Raw genomic sequence first — 24,357 nt, 5'->3', positions numbered from 1 at the left:
CTTGTTAAGATTCACTCATGGATTTCCTGTATCGCTATAAACCAAAATAATCCCTTAGACTCAGTCAAACAAGGAGGATGATGATAACAAACTACCTTAGCAAGAAGCTGGTAGTACAATGAAGCCTTAGAACACATTTCACTTAACACTTTAAGGTAATGTCCTCAAAATATTGCAATAAATGTTGCTCAAACTCTTGGTACAATGCAAGGTGAATTTTAATCGTTAAAACAGGCCTCAGTGAGCCATATTTTATACTTTCCCCATTGACTTCAATGTGGATAAAAGTCAGGAGAGATTAAACTTTGCAGTTGATTCACTAGACCTAATTCGTTGTTGCACAAATTTGGTGTGTAGACTATGCAAACTTAGGTGCAGCAAATTTAAATGGAGAGGAAATCAGTCATCACATGGATTTCTCAATCTGATATACACTCACAGCTGGAGACAGTTGGCTGGACAGCTCGTTTGTAATGCTGCATAATACCAACAATGTGGGTTCAACTCCTGCACGAGCTGAGAATACAATGAAGGTCCCACCTTCTCAACCATGCCCTTTGCCTGAGGTATGATGACCCTCAAGTTAAGCTTACCACCAGTTCTAATGAAAGAGTGGGTCTGTGATGACTTTACCTATTACACTCACAGCAGGTGAAGAAGCTTATAGTCAGATATCAAAAGCCAGAGAATTATCCCAGGCTCAGAACAGTTTCGTTTTTTTTATTATTGTATGGTCTATTGCAGATTCAAATTGCCTAGTCGTGGCCATATTTTCAATTGACACTTGTCCATGAATTATTGAAGCAGACAAGGCCCATGCTGTGAATTGTATGTGAACTGAGAGATCTCCCATAGTGTTGCTTATTTAACCCAAAAATAGTTTTTGTCCGTGAGTCAAGATTTTATGGAATTTTCATAATCATAATGATGCATAAGTCCTGATTTGTATTACCAGGCACAGGTCTAAATTCATTGATGTAAGTACTTTGCAAAATATTTTATATTTCAAAGTCATGTAACTAATTCTTCCTCCCACCATTTAATTCTATTTCCATAATTATAATTTTCTCTTATTTCATCTGTTTGCTATATATTTCCCAATTTCTCATTGAGTGTCACAGGTATTCTCATTCAATTGAATTTCTATTTTTTCCCTCATAAAGATCCAAGGAATGTAACAAATTATCAAACGAAAAATGTACCATCTGGAAGTGAATGTTGAATACTATTACAGAATTTCAGAAATTGGCCACAGAAAAGAGATGTTGCAACCTAGCTGTGAATGGAATATAAAAGAGAATCTAAGCTTTTTGGGTTTTAGTTTGAAACTCAAATGGAATATCCACTTTGAGGTATTGGCACATGGAATAGAGCAAGTACAAGTGTAGAGGGTTGAACGGATGTGGACAGTTTGAATGTACTCAGGTCATCTTGAGACCATTGAGATCATTCTCTCTTAGGAGGAGCTATATTACTCCTTTAAGGATTTGGTTGCCAGATTCTGAGAGTGTGTAGCAAAGAAAAAAGCAGCGATGTAAAAAGAAGAAAATGAACTTAGATTTATGTTATGTAATTCTTTAAAAAAACTTGTTAGAAATGCCTATCAGGTAAGACAGCATCTGAGAAGAGAAACAGATTAAATATCTCAGGTCAAGATAATGTTCATCTCTAAGTTCTGTTTCTTTATGCAGATAGTGCATGACATGCTGATTATTTACAGCATTTTTTGATGTTTCTATGTTTTTGTTTCAGTTTCCCAGCATCTACCATGTTATGCTTCATTTCAAATTTATACAATGATTTTGACATCCTCCCTACTGAAATCTGGAAATGTTGTCACTGTTGCTAAGTAGCTAAATATAGCAGCCAATTTGAGATGAGATATAGAAACTAATACTTTAATTCATTGGTTTTGGTCAAGATATGATAGACACCCACTAGGGGGAAGATTAGCCGACCTGGAATTTTGTGGCACTCAGAATATTTTTCCCTCGAAGAGCTGTCTGAATTTAGGAGTTGGAGGGCTCAAATTGATGTTCAGTGGGATATCATGACATTTCAGATTGTTCTGAAATCCAAGAGCATCTGAAGGTTGTGTAAAGATCTGAATTCTATTTATGTGGTTTCTCTACAAACAATAATAGTTATAAATTATTGCTGAAAACTCAAAACCAAAATAAATCCTAAACAATTAAAACACTGGGGAGCCGTGTCTCTTTGTCATTCAATAACGAAAAAAACAATCATTTCTTCAATATGCAAACTTTCTCCTTCTAATTCATATTCTTTGAGATCACAAACTTTTCACTGGCACAATCAAAGAAATTGAAGTTTCTACTCTTGGATGGACCAAAGAAAAACAAAAGCTTAATGCTGTTTTTTGATGTGGTAAAGAACGGAGGAGGATTCAATTCCAATCACCATAGTATCTGGAGAAAGTTTGGTCCCAACTTCAGGAGTACATAACTACAAGAATCTGGGTTTTATTTTTGAATTGTAGTCATATCCATAACTTCTCTAAGTGAAATGAAGGCATAAAAAATGACCAACGAACAAAGTTAGGGATTTTGCAGCACCTAAGGTTGTCAGTTTATTCAATTCAAAAAAAGTATGAAAAAGCAAAGGATAAATTGGACACTTAAAACTGAAATTTAAAAAAAATCAAATGTTATATATGGAAGTTAGCCACTATATATTTGAATCTCTACATTCTAAATGGAAACAAAGTTTGATCTTACTATTAACTTTTGTAACTAAATGAAGTTGTGAAATGTATTAAGATTTCACAATATATGGGTCAAACGTAATGCTGGATTTTCCAATGGCTAGATAATTATTATTTAAGCATAGAAGTGAGTTGCACGTGGGGAATCACACACTCTGGGAGGCTATATTTTCCTCAGAGCAATTCATCTAGTCCTGGAATTCTCCCTAATGTCTCCATTTAATTTGGAGACTTCAGTGAGTTCTGTTAAAATTAAGTAAAGTAGTTACTCAGGAAAAGATAGACTATTAAATACATAATATAATACATCAGGAACTATCAAGCTAACCCAATACGTACCTCAAAAACCCTTAACACCACCTCCCCCAGACAACCTACACCACACAGCTCTGGACAGGGACTCAAACACCAGCCCAGCACGTCCCCTAAAGGACCAGATTGGATCTAACTCCCTTCCAACGACCTGATACGACTCCCACTTCTACAGAACCTGATCACCTTCCTCCTGGATCTGAATCTACCCCCTTCACTGGACCCAGCCTAACTAACCTTCAAGCCCCTATCCTGCTGGACCACCGGCACTGGATCCAACATGGCCCCCACACTGGCAAGAGCTGAACTGTTTCCTTCTGTACCAAACTGGTCCTGACTCCCCTACTGCTGCTGGACCTGGCACCATCTCTTCTCTCTCCACAAATGCTGCCAGACCTACTGAGTTTCTCCAGCATTTTGTGGTGTTTGTTCTACCGCATCGTCTCTTTGTCTGGTCTAGTTGCACAGAGCAGGACATACTAGGATGATTGGTCAAATTTTTTCTGGAGTGTCTTACAAGCCATCCCCTCCTACCCAGAAAGATCCAAGCCTCAGAACCTTATCTTCAGGAGGCCAATCATCTTCTCCTTGATGGGTCTGGTCAAAAAATAGGCTGGGTGGCACAGTGGCTCAGTGGTTAGCACTGCTGCCTCAGAGTGCCAGGGACCCAGGTTCAATTCCACCCTTGGGCAACTGTCTGTGTGGAGTTTGCACATTCTCCCTGTGTCTACATTGGGGTGTGCTCTGGTTTTCTCCCACACTCCAAAGATGTGCAAACTAGGTGAATTGGTATTACTAAATTATCCTGTCGTGTTCAGGGTTGCGTAGATTAGGTGGGTTATAGGGGGATGGTTCTGGGTGGGATGCTCTGAGAGTCGGTGTCGACTTGTTGGGCCAAAGGGCCTGTTTCCACACTACAGGGATTCTATGATTGAATCAACATTTGGCCACAGTCAGGGCTTTACATAGAGGAGTGGTGATCAGCAATGGTTGCAAATTATAGCCCTCCTCTCGCAGTAACCATCCTCATGTGGCATTTAGCCCCTGTTGCTTTAACCTTCTCCTCCATTGAGAAGCACAAGGAGGCCTGTGATTGTCCCTACATTGACTTTTAATGTAGAAATGAAATTCCAATGAATACAGTGCAAGTTATGTCACACAAATACAGTAGGAGATTGTAAGTACTATATGATTACTGATACGTTGTCCTCACCATCCCATCACTAAAGAAAGGCAGCACTGGATATAAGAATGTATTGATGAATATGTATGCTTCAAGGCGAGACAAAAACACATCAGTGAGGCATATGAGATCTTGGATTGTCTTTGTGATTTGTGGCCCATAGATGCCACTTTCAACCTCATCTGAGATTCTTTCTTCATGGAGATGGCAGTCTTCAATCTGCATTGACCAATGACATGGTCAAGGTTGTTTGTGACCAGAATTAGTAACCCACAGAGTTTGGATACTGCATGCATTTCATACACAGGGTATGATGATTGCGGATGTCTTCAACCTGTACTAAATCAGAAGTCACACGACACCAGGTTATAGTCCAACAGGTTTATTTGAAATCACAAGCTTTTGGAGCGCTGCACCTTCGCCAGGTGAAGTCTGAATGCACTGTGAAGGTGTCTGATTATTACAATTGCACATTGAAGGGCTTTACATCACTCACAAGTAGAGCCCATGTGCTCAGACAGAAAAGAAACACTCACTCTTCCCACCTGGGTGTGGTCACGCCCATTTTTCATTGTCCATTTACAAATCCCATGAGTATTGAAGGCTACACAGGTTGTGCTTGGCGTAGTGAGTCACAGGCTCAATGTGTTTATCAAGGTGTTGAACCTTAATGTTCTTTTTTTTTCTTGGCTTTCTCTGTGGAGTAGATCAGCCACTGAGCTATCACAAGTTTCCACACACCTCTCTGAATTACAACTATTCTCCCATCTCAACATTATCCCAAGGCCTAACCCAACAGTTTAATCACTCTAATCATCATGCTGTACTGTCCTTCCTGTAGAGACCAAGGTGATCGTGACCATTGATGAAACTTTTTCCCACAGTACCCCATGTCCTCCAATGAACTTTCATCTCCCCCTTCTCCATTATATGTGTAATTTCCCCACTTCACAATTACTCAATATGCCAGCATGTTGCCTCCAATATCTCAGGAATGAGTTCCCCATATTTCCCGCTGTAGCAGTGGCCCCTGATAACCCTCCTTGACTTACATTGAGCTGACCCTCAGAAACTTCTGTGGCCGCCCACTTGCCCAACCTGGATGGACAGTCCAGACTGATGAGTGATCAGATCCCTGCTCCGTGCGGCTCCCCAGCTGATTCATTGCAAATCCCCATGGACTGTCTGCACTGGGCCTACAGTACAGATCATGATGTAGTCAACTCCTTGAAATGTAGTGATAAAGACCACCCCAAGTGGTCAACAAACTGTCTAATATTGGCTGTTGACCTGATCTGCATCCTAATCCAATGCATGAGATGGGTGCCTATCCCTGCATGCAAAGTATTAACAGTAGCATGAATGCTGCCAGTATGCTCCGAAGTGCAGCATTAAAGTGCAGAGCAGTATTATAAATGGATTGAAGATGTAAATGAGTCTAGTTCATATTCAATGCCAACTCTGTGTATCAGGTGCTGCTGGTCACTGACCATGGATTATGCGTTGAGATGTTATTGTTTGAGATAGAGGCCCAGAGGACGAAATGATGAGGTGGAGTTGTCAAGTTCCCTTGTGACTCTAATGTCAGGAATTGTCACCATCTAATTTCTATCTAGCGTGTGGGAGAATAGGAAGTTGCACATCGATGAAGTGATAATAGTACGCTAATGCGTGGAAAAGAATGCAAATAACCTTCCCGCTACTCACAAGCAAGATTATCATCTTGCTGTTCAAAACTTGTTTGGAGAATGAAATTACTTTTTCTTAATGTTGAAAATCTCATTTCTACAGATCTCATCCGATGTTTGCAACTTTCCCACTGATGTCTAAGTTTTTCAGCAATTGGGAAGATTTCGTTCAAAGGTTTAAGGCCTTTAAATAAATACAACTTGCTCAGTGTATCAAAAGGCATAATAAGCAAACTGGAAGATTCCGCACAAAACGCCAAAAATGTTTAAATAAAGAAGTTCACATCACAGTGGCTCAGTGGTTAGCACTGCTGCTGCACAGCACCAGGGACCCAGGTTCAACCTTAGCCTTGGGTGACTGTCTGTGTGGAGTTTGCACAATCTCCCCATGTCTGTGTTGGTTTCCGCTGGGTGCTCTGGCTTCCTCCCACAGGCCAAAGATGTGCAGTTTCGGTGGATTAACCATGCTAAATTGCCTGTAGTGTCCAGGGATGTGCAGGCTAGGTGGATTAGTTATGAGAATTGCAGGATTATGGGAGAGGGTAGAGGGATAGGTCTAGGTGGGATGCACATTGGGGATTCAATGGGTCGAATGGCCTGCTTCCACACTGTAGGGATTCTATGAAAGGTATTCTTCTCATATGGTGATGTGTGTTGGAGTTTCATTGAAGTCACACAACGGTTTCTTAACAATGGGTAATAAACAGGAGGTTTATTCAAACAATTTATTTTTCCGCTCACTGACCTGCTTCCCTTTTTCTACGGTTATCTAACATTCATCTCTCCTTCCCTCTTATGATAAAGTACCTGCACGGCACATGTCACCTGAAGCCATTCAGAGGACACAATTTTTCTGTGATGGAGTCAATCGGGAGAAGAGTATTGTCAAAACCGCCTCTCTGAATTATTGAGAATTTGACTAATGTGGCTTTGGAACATCACATATTTTTCTTTCCCCCAAAAAGCAATGAGACTCAGCTTCAACATCCCATTACTACCTGCAAGTTTGTGCAACTCCTTACTATACCTATATAATAAATGTGCAAACACCTTTCAGTTTCAGCTTGGTCCTTCTCCATCCAATTTCAATTTTTAACCCAAATAGTATCCTCCAACCACCCTCTGCTTCTACTAAACCTTCCCCTGCCTTTGCTAATGTTTGAAATTGCTTTCCTTGGTGTTCATAAGGTATTATGTATGGGCAACAGCATGAATTTGCTTCAATTAACTGTTATTGCTTTTGTAGCATTGGTTAGATTAGTTCACATCCTGCATAAGCATTATCATTCCCATGCTATCACACTGGGATGCTTGCATTGCCCTTTATTTGAATTCTGCCATGTCTGGAACTTGCTGTGAGTTTGATTTCAAATGCAATCAATTTTGTCAAATCCATCCATAGAAACTGAACTAAAAGCTAGTTGTGTTTTGTTGTGGAACTGACTTCAGCTTAGTACCCAACGTAACCTCTTGTCTGAGAAACTATAAACTTGCTGAGCGGAAGAAAGTAAGTTTGACAAGAAGCTGTGGACCTTTTGTCTCTCAGTACAAAGGTTTCTTTAACAGGTTATTCCGATTGAATTTCCAACATAACAGGGTCTTGTGTTATTCTGGATTATTTGAAAGACACCAACAGATATGTTCTTTGAAGTGTTTGAGATTGCAGTCTGTCTGAACAAAGATAAATTTGGTGTGCCTATGACAGTGAAAGGACTGTGTTGTAGTCCTTGACAGAGTATTTGTTTGGCAATTCATTCTGAGATGTCATGTTGATCTGGGGAAAAGTACTGATTTGTCACAAGCATAATACCTATTTAAAGAAAATGTTTGCACTGATTTTCCAGATTTTGGTTTAGATTCTTGAGGTTTAGATATTCATGAAATCAATAAAAAAAAAGTGATACCAGTCAGAATCTGAACCATTTTAGACCTTGACTGATTCCTTTTAAGGAATGAAGGCAAATGCTTGGTAGGTATCTGACCAAGCTTTTGGGAAAAATGGAACTCCACCTTAATATTGATAACACAGTGGGCAACCACACTACTTGCCGTCTCATATCAGGAAGCTCAATCAATTCCCATCATCGTGGTTCATTTATTAGAAGAGTCAAGCTGCTAGAGGTAATCATATGAGTTATAGCTCTTTTATTATATGATTTGATTTCATGTGAAGTTTGGGTTATTTATAGACTGGATGAAGTGAAGGAAAAGTCAAGGACTTCTTCAGGTTTAGACTTCAAAGTAACACTATTCCTTATACATTAATACCAACTGCATTTTTATGTGGTAATCATAGACATACTAAACTATGGTTACATTACGTAATAAATTTGTGCATCTTCAAGTGTAGAAGTCTACAAGCTCTTGATGTGTCTTCCAGAGAATTTCACACTAGCACGTTTCCCCAGGTATTCCTTCTAAACTTCTCCCATTCTAGTGTTTTAATTCCACCTGTACTGTGATATTTATACCCAGTGATGAGCAGATCCATGACATAATTGTACATCTTTCTCCACATTCCTAATGCTCTGCACAATGGCCATCTCACCGTTTGAACGGGTGGGTAATTTGGCAAAGTAGATGCTGGTACATGCTAATCAATGAATCTTTATAATAAGGCTTAAAAAATGGTATGCAATAATCAAAGTAGCAGATATAACCAGTGTGAAATTATAGTGTGTTTTCACAGCAGAAAAATAAGAAGTTGAACTTATGTACACATATAAATATTCAAATCCCTTTTAAATAAAAATCAAAAATAATTGCTCACAGTCCTTCTCACAACTTTCGCATATTGTAGCTAGTGATACCATTAAGTAGCATTCAAAGTGATCACCTGCTAAACTATGGTATTGTGGGTGAGTTAAGGAAGTTGTGCTGTCAGTGCTAATTAACATCAAAATATTGTTGACGGCCCTGACAATATAATTGATCCCTATTTGAATGGGGCACACGTTTGTTTCAGACTGAGCCATTGAATTGATGTAGGATGCATCCGATCTGCAAGCATCACAGTGTGGTTTGGCAATTGCTCTTCCCAAGAGTGCAAGAAACTACGGAAAGTTGTGAACACAGACCAGTCCATCATGCAAACCAACCTTCCATCTATTGACTCCCCAAACTTCCCACTGTTTCAGGAAAGCAACCAATGTATTCAAAGGTCCCTCCCACCCCGGTTATACTGTCTTCCTTACATGAGGGACAGGCCACACAAATATAAAGTGTGCACCAGCAAATTGGGTCCAAGAAAGAAAAGTAAAGAGATGAAAAGGCAGCATTAAAGGCTGTTTCTCTGACTGCAAGCAGCATTCATAACAAGATGGATAAATTGTTAACACAAATAAATGAGTACAATGTGGGTCCTAGACATTGACATAGGAGTTACTCAGGTTAGGCCAAGGGCACTAACCATCTTCAATTGCTTCATCAATGACCTTCTTTCCATCATCGGGTTTGAAATGGTGATGTTTGCTAATAATTGCAAAATACTCAGTGACAATCATTTTAGTGAGCAGTCCATATCCCCCAAATGCACCAGGCCATGAAGACATTCGGGTTTGGGCTAATAAATGCCAAGTAACAACTCTGCCACACAAGTGTCAGACAATGACCATCTTTAACAAGTGAAATTCCAATATGCAATGACATTCCCATCACTATCAACATCCTGGGAGTTATCATTGACCAGAAACAGAACTAGATGAATTATTTAAATATTCTGCCTACAAAAGCAGGTCAAGTGCTGGGAATTCTGTAACGGGCAACTCAGCTCCTGCCTCCTAAATACCTCTCCACCATTAACAAGGCCCAAGTCAGGCTAGTGATGGAATACTCCCTACTTGTCTGGTTGTCTGCAACTCCAACAACACTTAAGCTTGACACCATCCAAGACAAAGCAACCTACTCGATTGGCACCACATCTACTAACTTAAACATTCGCCAGCAACACAAAGTCAACAGTGTTTACCATCCACATTCTGCACTGAAGCACCTCATTGAGGTATCTTTGATAGATTTTTGGATCCTGTGATTTCTTCCAGCATGAAGGGCAAGGGAAGAAAATATATAGGAACACTGACCACCTGCAGAATCGCCTCCAAGTCACAAATTATCCTGACTTGGAGCTATATCAATGTTCCTAAACTGTTGCTGTTGCTGTTGCTGGAACAAAATCCTGGAACTCCCTCCCTAATAGCACTATGAGTGCTCCCACGGTGAATAGATGCAGTGCCTCAAGAGAGCAGTTCACATTCTCAAAGGCAATTAGGAATGCTGTGTAAACACTGAGCTAGCCAGTGATGATCACATCTCATGAACAAATATATAAATCAAAATGATAGGCATTTTACTGACATGAGGCCAAAACTGAGGCAGGCAGCTTGAGACAGGAAATTTACCCTTGTCAAGAAACTCACCTCAGTTTAAATTGTCCCATTATCTCTATTTCCTCTGTGGAGATGGGAGTTGGATTGTGTCACACAATCTGAAATTGAAGTCAATCTTAGGTGGCCATGGGTTGGATGAGTGCTGAGGTGGACTACTTAGAAGGTATTTCTTTCCTAGGACTTTGTCTGACTGATTTTAGAAGTTGTCATGCCCTCTCAAACTCAAACCAATTGATATCCCATGGTTCTCCTCAGTCTGTTTCTGTGAACTCATACCCCCAACCCTACCTTCCTTCATATCCCCATGCCATCTCCATTCCAATCTATGGCCCCACCCATACCCCTTGCTCCACAAACTCAATGATGCCTCCATAGCCTCTTATCCATCAAGACTAGATGACAGCAGCCTCTTGGAGACTGGAAAAAGACAACTTTCCAATAATCTAACACAGTTCTCAAGCTTACACACTTGACAGTTGAAAAAAAAAATCAAACTCAAAGCTTTTTACTCTCAAGTGAATAATTTCTTCTAATAAACTTCTGTTCAGACCTCACATCAATAGCCTCTTCAAAATTATCAAACGATGAACTCTGAAATACTTTTTGGGTAAGTTGTCATTTTGAAATTTAGACTGTGTTCATAATGACATGATTATAGCCTTTGGAGCAATGTCTATAAAAAATAAAACTGAATGATAAGATGGTAATGATAAAGCAAACACAGATAATGCTGCAGGATTGATGAAGAACCATACTGGAATTGAAGCATTAACATTTTTTCTGTCTCAACAGATGCATCCAGACCTGCTGAGTTTCTCTAGCATTCCCTGTATTTATTTCAGATTTTCAGCATCCACAGCCTATTGCTTTTATTCAAGATGGCAATACTTTTTTTTTAACCTACACAATTAAAATAGTCCAGTAGAGTGTTTATTTTAACTCTCACTGACAGGTGCAGCTTTTTTCTCTGTATTTGAAGAGTATGCAATTTAAAAATAAATATCAGTTCTCAGCATTTAGACTTTATCCACTCTTGAGGTACATTTACATCTTTTACATAAATTTGTGACTCCCAGCGTGCAAGTTAAAGCCTGTGGACCAGCCAAAGTGAGATCTGGTTGAATTTAACACTAAGTCAAATGCCCCTGCTGACCTTGTGTTCCCCTCCTGATAGTCACATAAACACGTCCTGTGCCACCACAAAAAACTGGAACTAAAGGGAAGGACTTCAGCATTCATGTTCTGCACTCCAGTTTACAAGATCATGGAGCTGAGAATAACATATTGGTATGGAAAGAAAATGGGCTAACTTGTATGAAACAGAGAGTGTTAATAAAGTCTTAACTTTCAGGTTGCCAAATGGTTAACTCGGGGAGCACTGTAGGGATCATTACTGAGACGTCAACTATTTAGGATATATTTTAATTAGTGGGATCTCTTGATTTGGCAATAAATTGACAAAGATACAGGAGGATGGAAAGAAATTAGTGAGAAGCATACAAAGATTCTGCAGAAAGATATAGGTAAATAAAATGATTGTGTAAAACAAAAATTGGAGGATTGAGTATGAAGTGGAAAATATGAACTGGTCCACGATGGCAAGAACAGAAAAGTAAATTATCACTTAAATGGAGAAAGCCTGAAGAATGCTGTTGCACAGATGGATCTGTCTGTCCTTAAACATGAAATCACAAAGAATTAGCATGCAGGTCCAATAGCTAATGTAGAGGACAAATGGAGTCAAAGTATACCCTTCATTGCAACAGGATGGAGTATCTAAATATGGAACAACTATAAATTACATTGATGAGACGACACAGTTTTGGTCTTTGTTATTTAAGGAGAGATATACTTGTATTGGTAATATTTCACAGAAGGTTCTCTAAGCTGATTCTTGGGTTGTCTTATGTGAAAAGGTTCAATGTATTAGAAGTATATTCATAGGAGTTTAAAAGAGTTGGACAAGCTAATTGTATCATACAAGATTCTTAGGGGCCTTTGAAGCTTAACTGCTGAGAGGATGTTTCTCATCAGGTGGGTTTCTAGAACCAGGGCTCACTGTTTAAAAAAATAAGATATTTCACTTTTATGCAGGAAATTTAGAGAAGTTGCTTCTCTAAAAGGGTTATTTCATCTTTGGAATGCTCTTCTACAGGCAAAGGTGGTGGCTGGGTCAGTGAATATATTTAAGACTGAGTTAGACATTTCCCCCACCCCCAAATCATGCAAGGAAGACAAGAACTAAAGCGATAGACAGCATAATGGAGTTAAGACCAAAATCAGATTAATCATATGTTTTGATTAATGAAGTAGACTGAAGGGCTTGAATAACCTCCTCCTTTTCTTTAAGATTTAAATGACCAGAAAAATCTGTCCACTAGGTGAAACACAGTTGACTCACCTACATTGTATAACATTCTCCAAACACAACTCAAGATTAAGAACATTTACTTAGCCAAGTATTGCTAAACCTTACCAGGCTGAGACCCAATGAGGAACAGTATCTTCAAATTAGACAACTTACACTTTGAACACATTTGCTATTCTGCACTATGTAGGAGAATACAGCAGTGACTCCAATGCATAATACTAGTCATTAAATTAGGAAATTTATTAACTATACTTACATATTTGTGTGACAGTGTCAAACATGAACGCTACTCAGCATTAATGCGCTGTCTATAAAGCCACCTTCAGAAAGAAAAATGAGTTGGGTTACAAGAAATACTTTATCTTGTGTTGTAACAACAGGCAAGACAAACTGCAGTTAGCATTGAATGGCTGCACCACTAACTGCAATAGTGATTCTACCAGAATTTGTTTGAAGACACAACTACAAGCAATCAAAGGGACAGCTTCAGTTCCTGCTATAAAAAAAAAATCTTCTGTTGCTTTGGAAAGCATTCATATAAGACAGCAGCACAAATTCATTCTAGCAAATGAGAAATAGCTCTGTCTTATTCCAGGTAAGGGCATACAATGAATTAGAGAATTGTTTGCAGATAAGTACTGCTAGAGGTTTTGGAGATGATTATGATTCAATCTTTTAATGGGTTAAACATGGAACCATAATGGAAGGCCTTACCTGATTAAGTAAGAAAAGTACATAACATCAGAACATGGAATAATGTAGTCATGTCATCATTGAAGCCTTATTCTCATAGAAACACACTTACTGATGACTGAATCTGGTTGAGAGATAAGCATTAATTTTATCATCAAAATTTTCCATTTTTAATCCAAAGTGCCTCCACTATTCCCAGGCAAAGTCCAAGATATTAGTTATAATTTGTCTGATTGAGCAGCTAAATATATTTATATATGTATGATTGGAAGGTACCTGCTCCAACTATTAAACTCATTAATCTTACAGAAAATGCCTTAGAATTACTCTCGATGGAACTAGCTTAAAATTTATTTTGACAAGTTAAGCTTGTTTCTGGCTTTAATGTAAATTGTGATAATTTCCTACATTTATTACATTGCTTCCATATGTAAAACAAACCTGATGATTTTACGTTGCCAAGGGGGATTAACTGCAAAAGGAAGAAGCAACACTATCCTCTAGTGGCATAAAGCTGAGATTCCATACGGTTTCTACCTGTCCCCAACAGCAAGAAACTGATAGGTCCTGAATAGAATTTCTGGCCGATGCTGGTGCACTTTCTATTTCTCCTCAGCAACATGACGCCCTGAACAATCAGCAAAGATTTCTGTTTGTGAGTTAACTAATGAACTGGAAAAGACAACTATGAACTTCAGCTTGGCTTGTAACATTTCCAAGGGAAATATCACCGATTAGAGCGGGCTGTTGAACAAATCACTGGCAGTTTAATGCAAGACCTTTGTAGTCCTGTAGGCTCATAACCTCCATGAGAGACAATTGCAGAATAATTAGAAATTGCAAATAACCACGCATAGTCATAACATTTTGCAAATTGGCCCCACACTGCTTAAAATGATCTTAATTATTAGTCCTCCTGCATTTCTTCAACTAATTTTATTCCATATCCATTCAGGATTAGCATAATGAATAACTTCCAGCTGCACAACAGTCCATGTTTTATCCTTCAGTGGCATAAGTTCTTGAGCGCTGATTTATATTATCATGTGTAACCTGCTGTTAGTGCTTTTACTTTAATTGAATATAATCTAGAAGTACCACAGATTCAGTGAATGTGTGATTTAGCAAAATTTTATGATGTGTTGTGTAAGGTTAGTCAAAGACCTTTTTTCACATAGAACGTGATGCTGCTGGCTGTGGGATAATTGGTTTCAGACATCTTTTAATATCTTTTGGATAAGATTGATTTGCGGGAAGGTGAGATTTTCTTTTATGGAGTAATGGAGATGAAGAGCTAGGCCCAGGATAATGTATGAAAATAGGTGAATCAGGCCTAACGGCAAACCTATATTTTTGAAAAATGGTATTTTGTAGGAAATGAATTTAAGTGTTTCTACCTTATTTGAGTTCTAGATGATCATCTATTATGAGTCTTGGTGTCCCGGCCAGGACAGCTGGTTTCTAGCTATGTGGAACTCTGACCATAAGGAGGCAGGCCAAAGCAGCAGTAGTAGGCCATTCAGCCCACTGATTCTGCTCTGTCATTCAGCGAGATCATGGGTGATCTGATAATCCTTAAATGTACTTTTCAGACTTCACCTCTAAATTCCTTACTAATTAAAAGCCTGTCTCTCTACTCTCCTTATTTTGGTTGACTTTTACCATGGCTCTTTACATCACTGGATATATGCAGGTTCAGAGATATTTAGAAAAGCAAATAATTAGATAGGGAAGGTGAGGAAATTTCTGCTTTCGAATTAGTTATTTAAGGTCATACAAGTTCTCAGAATTTCCATTGAATCCAAGGAAACCCCTCAATCATTTTGTAAACTAGACTTGAAAACGAATTAGATTCACATTTCATTGAGATGGTTCAACCTAGTTGATATGACTGGCACTGTGAATTCCATCCCAATTTCAATCTGTGAAGGATGTAAGAAGGAATAAGAATGTTAGGTGTATCATATTTGCTGTTAATAGGTATAAATAATTCAAAGGACCTTTGACCAATTAGTAAAGTGAATCAAAGATTACAAACACAAGAGAAAAGGATCTTGCCGTGCTGTGGTAGTGTCCCTATCTCTGATCCAAGAGGCCCAGGTGCAAGTCCTACTTGCTCCAGTTGTGTGTAATTCCCTAAACCAGTTGGTTTGGAAATAAAAAAGTACAAGTGCAAGGGAAAAAGAAGAATGCCAGAGATGAAACAAATTACCTATGCAGTAAACTGCTTGGATTATGAGGTCATTTAAAACAGAAAAACCCCAGATAGGGCAATGCTGCTGATGGGATTGGGATTTTTAAGAATAGAAATTACTGTAAACATTAACCACAATAATTATGTTTTTGAAGGGGACCAGAGCAGCAATATCAGGAAAGAAGAATACTGTGCATTACTTCTGCTCAGTGCATGCTGTGAAATTGCTGTTCAGAGAAAGTGACTTTCAATATGCTGTTGTGCTGAAAACGTACAGTAGTGTAGTTGAGCTACTTTCTGAGGGAATTATAAGCACTTAAGTAGAAAGTGCACTGTATTCTAAGGCTAACAATTGCATGTGAGATGTGTTGCTGGTGCTCCCATAATACTACATTAGAGATCACTATTTTCTTTCCTCTTTTTGTTCACTGAACAGTAAGCTGCTTTATTATACAATGTACACCCATTCCAGTGCCATAAGGTTCTTTTAATATGTTGCATGAATTTGCATGTTACCCTCCCACTTGGGTCAAATCTTATGCTTTGGATAGCTCAATGTTAAGTCTCGTATTATTCAGATCAAAGTTGCCTTATTATTTATCACAATATTATTATTTATGAAACACAATAACTTTGGATTCTGTGTGGAATGGATTTTGTAGTTTACAAGAATTGCAATCGGTAGAAGAGACCCATTAAATACAAAGAATATAGACTGGACACAAAAGTAAATTACTGCAGATAATGCAAATCTGAAATGAAAATGGATAATATCGGAAATATTCGACATCACTTGTGGGCAAAAGCAGGGAAGTTAACATTTCAGACAACAAGATGTAGAGCTGGATGAACACAGCAGGCCAAGCAGCATTAAAGGAGCAGGAAGGCTGACGTTTCAGGCCTAGACCCTTCTTCAGAAATGGGGGAGGGGAAGGGGGTTCTGAAATAAATAGGGAGAAGGGGAAGGCAGATAGACGATGGATACAGGAGAAGATAGGTGGAGAGGAGACAGATGGGTCAAAGAGGCGGGGATGGAGCCAGTAAAGGTGAGTGTAGGTGGGGAGTTAGGAAGGAGATAGGTCAGTCCAGGGAGGACGGACAGGTCAAGGGGGGGGAAGGAGGTAAGTAGGTAGGAGATAGGGGTGGGGCTTGGGGTGGGAGGAGGGGATAGGTGGGAGAAAGGACAAGTTAGGGAGGCGGGGACGAGCTGGGCTGGTTTTGGGATGTGGTAGGGGGAGGGGAGATTTTTAAGCTTGTGAAGTCCACATTGTGAAGTCCGCATTCCAAAACCAGACCAGCTCGTCCCTGCCTCCCTAATCTGTCCTTCCTCCCACCTATCCCCTCCTCCCACCTCAAGCCCACTCCCATCTCATACCTACTAACCTCATCCCGACCCCTTGACCTGTCCGTCCTCCCTGGACTGACCTATCTCCTCCCTAACTCCCCACCTACACTCACCTTTACTGGCTCCATCCCCGCCTCTTTGACCTGTCTGTCTCTTCTCCACCTATCTTCTCCTCTATCCATCTTCTATCCACCTTCCCCTTCTCCCTATTTATTTCAGAACCCCCTTCCCCTCCCCCATTTCTGAAGAAGGGTCTAGACCTGAAACGTCAGCCTTCCTGCTCCTCTGATGCTACTTGGCCTGCTGTGTTCATCCGGCTCTACACCTTGTTATCTCAGATTCTCCAGCATCTGCAGTTCCTACTATCTCCTTAACATTTCAGTTTGATCAACCTATAGATACTGCTTAAACTGGTTAATCCCAGCATTTTATGTTTTTATTTCAGACAACTTGTAATGTTAGGTAGGATAGGAATGAAGACCATCTAATACATAAGTTAGCCATTGATTCCATCTGTAATATTTTTTGTCGTATCAAGTAATGATACGGAAAGAGTTAATGTGAAAGACTGCATTAAGGTCAACCCAATCTGTTGATTCAAGTGGGTTTTGCTTCCAACGGCTTATCTTTATCTCATTTTGTTTTCCCCCATAACATAAAGTAGGCATGGATAACACAATATTGAAAGATCCAACAGATTTTCATGACTGATGTCGATCATGTGTCTATTAAACCAATAATTATGTATGTGTCTGGGCTAGTATTAAACTATTCAGTTCCAAAAAGCATGTTATATCTATTAATGTTTTAAATCATCTGAGTTACAATGGCCTCTGAAACATTAATACCCTCAATCAATTTAACAGCATCTCAGGTTTGTTTAGTACATCTTCATCAGCGGTGTGACCCTTTGATCTGTTACTTATAAATTCTGAATCTGGTACTACCTCTCTCACTAAAACCTGAAAAAGGAGTAAGACTCCGAAAGCTTGCGTTCTCAAATAAACCTGTTGGACTATAACCTGGTGTCATGTGATTTCTAACCTTGTCCATCCCAGTCCAACACCAACACCTCCACATCAATCATATGCATGATAGTGATAATATCATGGGCATGTTTTGTAAAGTATACTAACATATCAACTGTAGGACATAGCATAATGATGATGTCTGTTGAGTCTTGGATGGGAAACAAGTTTAGCGGAAATCCCTGTGGTGTCGGCTATATCCACCCTGGCTTCCGAAGGTCTGTGTAAATACATTTAACTCTTCAGTATAACTCGTACTTAATGTGATTATGCAATAAATTGCATTTTGTCGTTAAGGGAAGTGTGACTTCTTGTTACGATTCATAAGTGGTTCACCCTTAAACACTGTTAACAAAACCAGCCCCTGGATTCAGTATTCCTGCTCTTTTTTCTCACAATGCCCCACCAGAGGTTGTCCAACACATTTTGCTTTTCTTAACAGATCCTGCAAAAAGAGTAGAAAGGAGTGTTGACAATAGCATTCTCCTTCAACCATTAGCTGGTCATGGTTAGGCCTGCAGCATATCTAACTTGGGCGCAGCAGGAATAAGAGTTTAAAAATTGAAATAAGTGCCGAATGAAAATTTTGCCATTCATTTCTGGAAGAGCTGCCGCCAAGATTCAACCCCTGTGATTCCTTGCTAAAAGCCAAAGCCAAGGCTTGTTCAATTTTCCAATTTTTCCAGCTTCTGCCCAGCTGCTAGCTATCTATACCATCTTCATCTGAAGTGGCAAGAAACTGAAAGCACTTGTGATTTTAAAATATGGGTGTGACTAATGTTGGTGCAGAACTGCAAGAGAGACATTAGAGTAGATGTGCCCACTGAAAATGTAAAATGCTAAAAATAAGTGTGGCCACACTGTCGACCTATCACAATGGAGAAGGAAACCCTGCACTACTACCCTGAACTTCATGGTGAGGGGTTATTATAAAAGGTCTAGCTGGCAACAGGTAGCTCCTTTGCAACCCGCAGACTTTTTACTTAGCATTGTCCTGACGTCATAGACCCACAGAATTACTAGTGTGCAATCAGGCACCATTATTTGGTGCCAAGCTCCTGCTTTCTCCCCCAAGCCCTTGCACACTATTTCTATCCAAATAAACATCCAGAGTCCCCTTGAGTGCCCCAATTGAACCTTGCTCACCATAAATTCTAGACAGTGCATTCCTTACTCTAACTACTCGCTCTATGAGCATCTTTTTCTCACATCACTTTTGCTTATTTTGCATGTCATGATTCAGAGATCCCAAATTTGGTAAAGCACATGCAGACAGGCAAAAGGAAGCAAAAAGTCGCAAAATGACCAGGCACATTATTCAAAGCAACAGGTACCAAGATTGCTGTTTAAGTAAATACTTGGATTTATTTTAATTACAAATTATCTGGAAATAACATGGAATTTTTTCTGAGATCTCTGGTGTTGTGCACCTTCACTTGCTGCTCCCGACTGGGAGCACACAGGAGTAGATGAACTGTCCACACAATGATTGCCACAGGTCAAGAGAGAACAATAGCAGTCCCTTTGTGTCTATGGGATGCAGGGAGATGGATCAGAGGATGAAGGGAGGAAAATGCCACTTGTGCATTCAGGCAAGTTGGACTGAACATCTCTGTGCTTCTGGACAGAAGCAAGAGATTGTTTAAAAAAAAACGGAGGTTACGGGCTTGTAGTTTTACATCAGTGGACTTGTAATTGAAAGATGAAGGCAATGCTTTGGGGGCCTGGCTTTGAATTCCATCATGGCAGATGTTGAAATTTGAATTCAAATGAAAAATCTGGACTGCAGGACTAATAATAATGAAATAACCATTGTTGATGATGCCGTGTAGTTCACTAATGCCATTTAGAGAAGAAAATCTGCCACCCTTACCTGACTCAGACCCACAACAACTTAACAATAAGCATACCCTTCATCAGGTTGTGTGGCACTACCACTGTGCTAAATTGGAGAGATTTCAACAGACCAGCAACTCAAGACTGGGCATCCATGAGGCACTGTGGCCCTTAGCAGCAGTACAGTTGTAATCGACTACAATCTATGACATCATAGCCTGGCATATCCCCATCTCTACCGTGACCATGGCATACCATAGTCAGGTTTTGTGAAATGCGTAGAAGGGCATATCTAAAGATTAGGTTAACCTGGTGAAGCTATAACATAAGACTACTTGCATGCCAAACAGCATAAGCAACAAATGATAACTAGACATTTTTACAGACATACATTTACAGTCTTATCACTTCCAGCTGTAAATAATGGAAAACAATCCAATGGAAGAGGAAGATCCACAAATACACCCTCATCAGTAATGGGTGAGCCCATTGCATTATTGCAAAAAAATTAGGACCAAAGCAACAATCTTCAGCCAGAAGTTTCAGACTGATGATCCATCTTACCATCCTCTTAAAGTCTACAGCGTCACATTTGTCAGCCCTCAGCCAATTCAATTCACTCCAGGTGATATCAACGAAATGCTGAAGGTACAAGTTACTGAAAAAAGCTATAGGCCTGACAAGAATACAGCAATGGAACTGAAGACTTGTGTTAGAGAATTTGTTGTGTCAGTCTGAAATGGCCTACCATGCATCCTGAGACTGTAACCCCTTGTTCTGTATTTCCCAGCCAGGGATAACATCATACGTTCTTTCAAACTGTTCAGCCCTGTCAAACCTTTATGTTTCAGTGAGATCCCCTCTTGTTCTTGTTAACACCTGTGAATATAGGTCCAATCGACTTGGTGTCTCCTTCTTCAACAAACCTGCTTCCTAGGAATCAGTCTGGTAAGCCTTCACTCTATCTATGGAAAATATATCTTTTCTTTGGTTAGGTGATGAAAACTGCACACAATGTCCCAGGTGTGTTCTGCAGTAAGACTTCCTTCCACCTGTACTCAAAAGCTTTTGCAAAGAAGGTGAACATACCTATTGGCCCTCCAAATTGTATGCTGCACCTGTGTGCTTGCTATCAATGATTGGTACGCAAGGACATTCAGATTGTTTTGCACATCAACTTTCTCCAGTCTATCACCATTTCACTCTACCATGCCACTCTGTTTCCTTTCAATCAAATTTAACAACTTCACATTTATCCAGGTTATACTGCATGCACATGCATTTGCCCACTCAATTTATCTCAATCAGTTGGAAGTCCTTTTATGCCCTCCTCACCACTCACACTTCTTCCTAGCTTTGTGTCATCAGCTAACTTGGAAATGTTACACTTGATTGCCTTAACTAAATTGTTGATATATATTGTGAACAGCTGGGGCCCATGAATGATCTTCATCATACCTCACTCATCACTGCCTTCCTCTCTGGAACTGACTTCTTTATTCATCATCTCAGTTTCCTTTCTGCTAACCAATTCGCATTTCATGTTCCCTACTCTTTAATTTGATCTGTATGAGTATCTCCAGGTCCTTAATTATGATTTCAGTGCCCAAAAAATTGAGTCAACCCAACTTTCAGCCAAATGAGACAATCTCACTTGTCAGTTCATACATTTTAAATATAATTCTAAGTCAGCCATGTCTGGAAAGATTAAGTAAACACTTTCCATTAATATAATGGTAAATATAACTGTGATCTTTGATTTTAATATCCAGTCATAATTTTCTTAAATTTCTTTTTGAGTAAGAGCATTTATGCAACATAGCAGGTTGCATTAATGAAGTACACAGTTTAGTTTACAAATGTTATTTTCTTTTCTAGTTCATTTTTATCACTGTGGTAGAGGATTCTCATTTAATTCAAAGTTTGGATTTGATCTATTTCTCTGTGCAATCCCCAAATTTGCTGTCCAATCACTGCTAATTTAATACACTACAAAATATTTCTTTACTTAATTGAATTCAGTCAAATCATCCCAATTAAAATTACTTGCACCAAACACAACTAAAAGTTGAAGTATCAGTTGTTAGTAATGGGAATTTTGTATCTGTAACTTCATTAATTAGCAAAGTCTGCTACTAATTCAATCCGAGCATACCAAAGAAAAATAATGGGTTGTAGTACAATGAAGAGAACAGCATTATTATGTAACACTGAATGTAGACAATCAAATATTATGCTGGGTCTTTATCACATTATAAACATGCCACAAATTACAACAGGCACTTTGTAAGTGAATTTTTTTAAGTTCACAACTATTCAAGGAAAATTAAAGTTCTTGAGTATGACTGATGCTATCCGATGTAGGTCATACTAGTTTCACATGCGTGGTTGAGAAATGGATAATATATCCACCAGTAACCATGAGTCTGTTCACCTTTCTGAAGCCACTGATGAGATTTTGAAAATACTCTTCCTTGGGCTGCTCACAACATGTTACTGGAAGATTGCCTAGTCATTGTTAGTGCCAGTGGGAAAATCAGATCATCACTCTATTTTGACTTGTACAATAGATTCCAATTGGTATAAACAAAGATGGAGTCATCAAAGTAATTTTTTTTTGCTGTTGTGGTCAATGTGACAAAGTTAAATTCATTCAATTGCAGTGATGGAAACAGCCCGATGAAAAGGTTGCGTCACAATTTAGTCAAACCATTTTTGATAGCATGCATGATGCTGAACCTTTATTCCACTTGAATCTTGAACAAGAAAAATGCACAGAAATTGCCATTCCAGGAATGGAATTATTGAATTTAATGAATGATTAAGTGAGATTTTAGTTGTTTTCTCTGGTAAAGATTAGGCAACGATTCTGGTCATTGAGGAGTTAACAGCATTTCTTTGATTCTTTAAAAAAGGAATGTGTGCATAATTTTCTAAATTTATGCGCTTCGAAGTTTAAGTAAGTGACTTGTTGAAGTGTTGCCATGGACACAGTTAACAGTCTCATTTCAATATTTAATCTCATAAATGATACAAACCAAAGGATAAAAATTAAAGGTTTAGGGTATCACAGAACACTTTACAGTTAGATTCAGAATTGAAGATTGAAAAGAGATACACGCTTGCATTTTACATTTATACCTACCAGCAGCATATTAATAAAATATAACCTCAAAATATTATTGCTGTTGAGACTCTCGCTGTTGAACATTTCAGAGAGTCCTCAAGGATTTACAGAAAATTAGAATGACATCCATTTGGAAACAGCTCCCTTAGATCCCAAAAACCATTAAGGATGGATTGTTTTGATGGGTACACATTAGAATATGTTAAAATGAAAAGGTTGTGCAAACATGAGAGGAAGCTGTACAACTGTGTAAGTCCACGTAAAAACATCTGCAGATGTTCACAGGTGGAAAGTTGAGAATACATTTTGACAGGATTGAGAATATGTTATATGCTCAGGAAGAAATTCACTGAGGTTTCTAAAAATGATTTATGCTTATTTACTGTAACTTAGCAAATAATGATGCTGAAGGTCTCTTTAGCCAAAGCATGAACATTGCTGCTAAAGAGAGCTGTGTTAATGAGAAAAACCGGTCGGGATACATTTGGATTCACCACACAATTTTGATCCTTATTTTTGCCTTTTACCATGTACATTCAATTAGAAATGTAAAACCAGAAACCTGTATGTTCAGCATGCAAGAAAGGGACCAAGGAAGATGATACACATGATTTTGATTGCCCAATATTCCTAGTGCAATATTCAATTAAGTTATCATGTGGGGTCTTGGTCTGAGCTGACATTTCAGCGTGAGATTCCAGCTTAACCACCTTAATGCCTGGGGAAAATTATCCGTCAACACAGACTTTTCCATGATTGGAATAGGCGATGTTTTAGAGCTTGAGTAATACATGTCCATAAGACTTATTGGTGATCCAAATGACAAGACAGGGTTACTATCACAGAGGCTGCTTCTTGAAGAAATAACCATTTGAAAATATTGAACCATTATTTCAAAAAAGACAATGAAAAGGACATGGATGGACATTTTAGTTTGAATCCAATTGGCCCATTTCTGCAAAATTTCTCTTCGTGTTCGCCAGAATACTCCATACATCCAGTGGAATTGAGTTCCAGGAATCCACACTGACTGCTCAATGAAAAATTTTGCTTGCTCAGTTCTTGCATGCTAAACCTGCAGATTTCTGGTTTTAGAGCTCCTGGTAATTTAAAATGATGTTAATCAGAAATTAGGACTGAAATTGTGTGGTGAATCCAGGTTCACTAATGTACTTTAGGAAAAGAAATCTGCCATCCTTACCTCTTTTAGCTTAAATGTGACTCCAGACCCACAGCAATGTGAGATAACAAGGTGTAGAGCTGGATGAACACAGCAGGCCAAGCAGCATCAGAGGAGCAGGAAGGCTGACGTTTCGGGCCGAGACCCTTCTTCAGAAATGGGGGAGGGGAAAGGGGTTCTGAAATAAATAGGGAGAGAGGGGGAGGCGGATAGAATTTGGATAGTGGAGAAGACAGGTGGAGAGGAAACAGACAGGTCGAAGAGGCGGGGATGGAGCCAGTAAAGGTGAG

Source organism: Rhincodon typus, chromosome 3 (assembly GCF_021869965.1).
Source record: "Rhincodon typus isolate 14 chromosome 3, sRhiTyp1.1, whole genome shotgun sequence".
Taxonomy (NCBI): Eukaryota; Metazoa; Chordata; class Chondrichthyes; order Orectolobiformes; family Rhincodontidae; genus Rhincodon; species Rhincodon typus.
The sequence above is the reverse complement of the archived record's forward strand: the minus strand, read 5'-3'. Positions refer to the sequence as shown.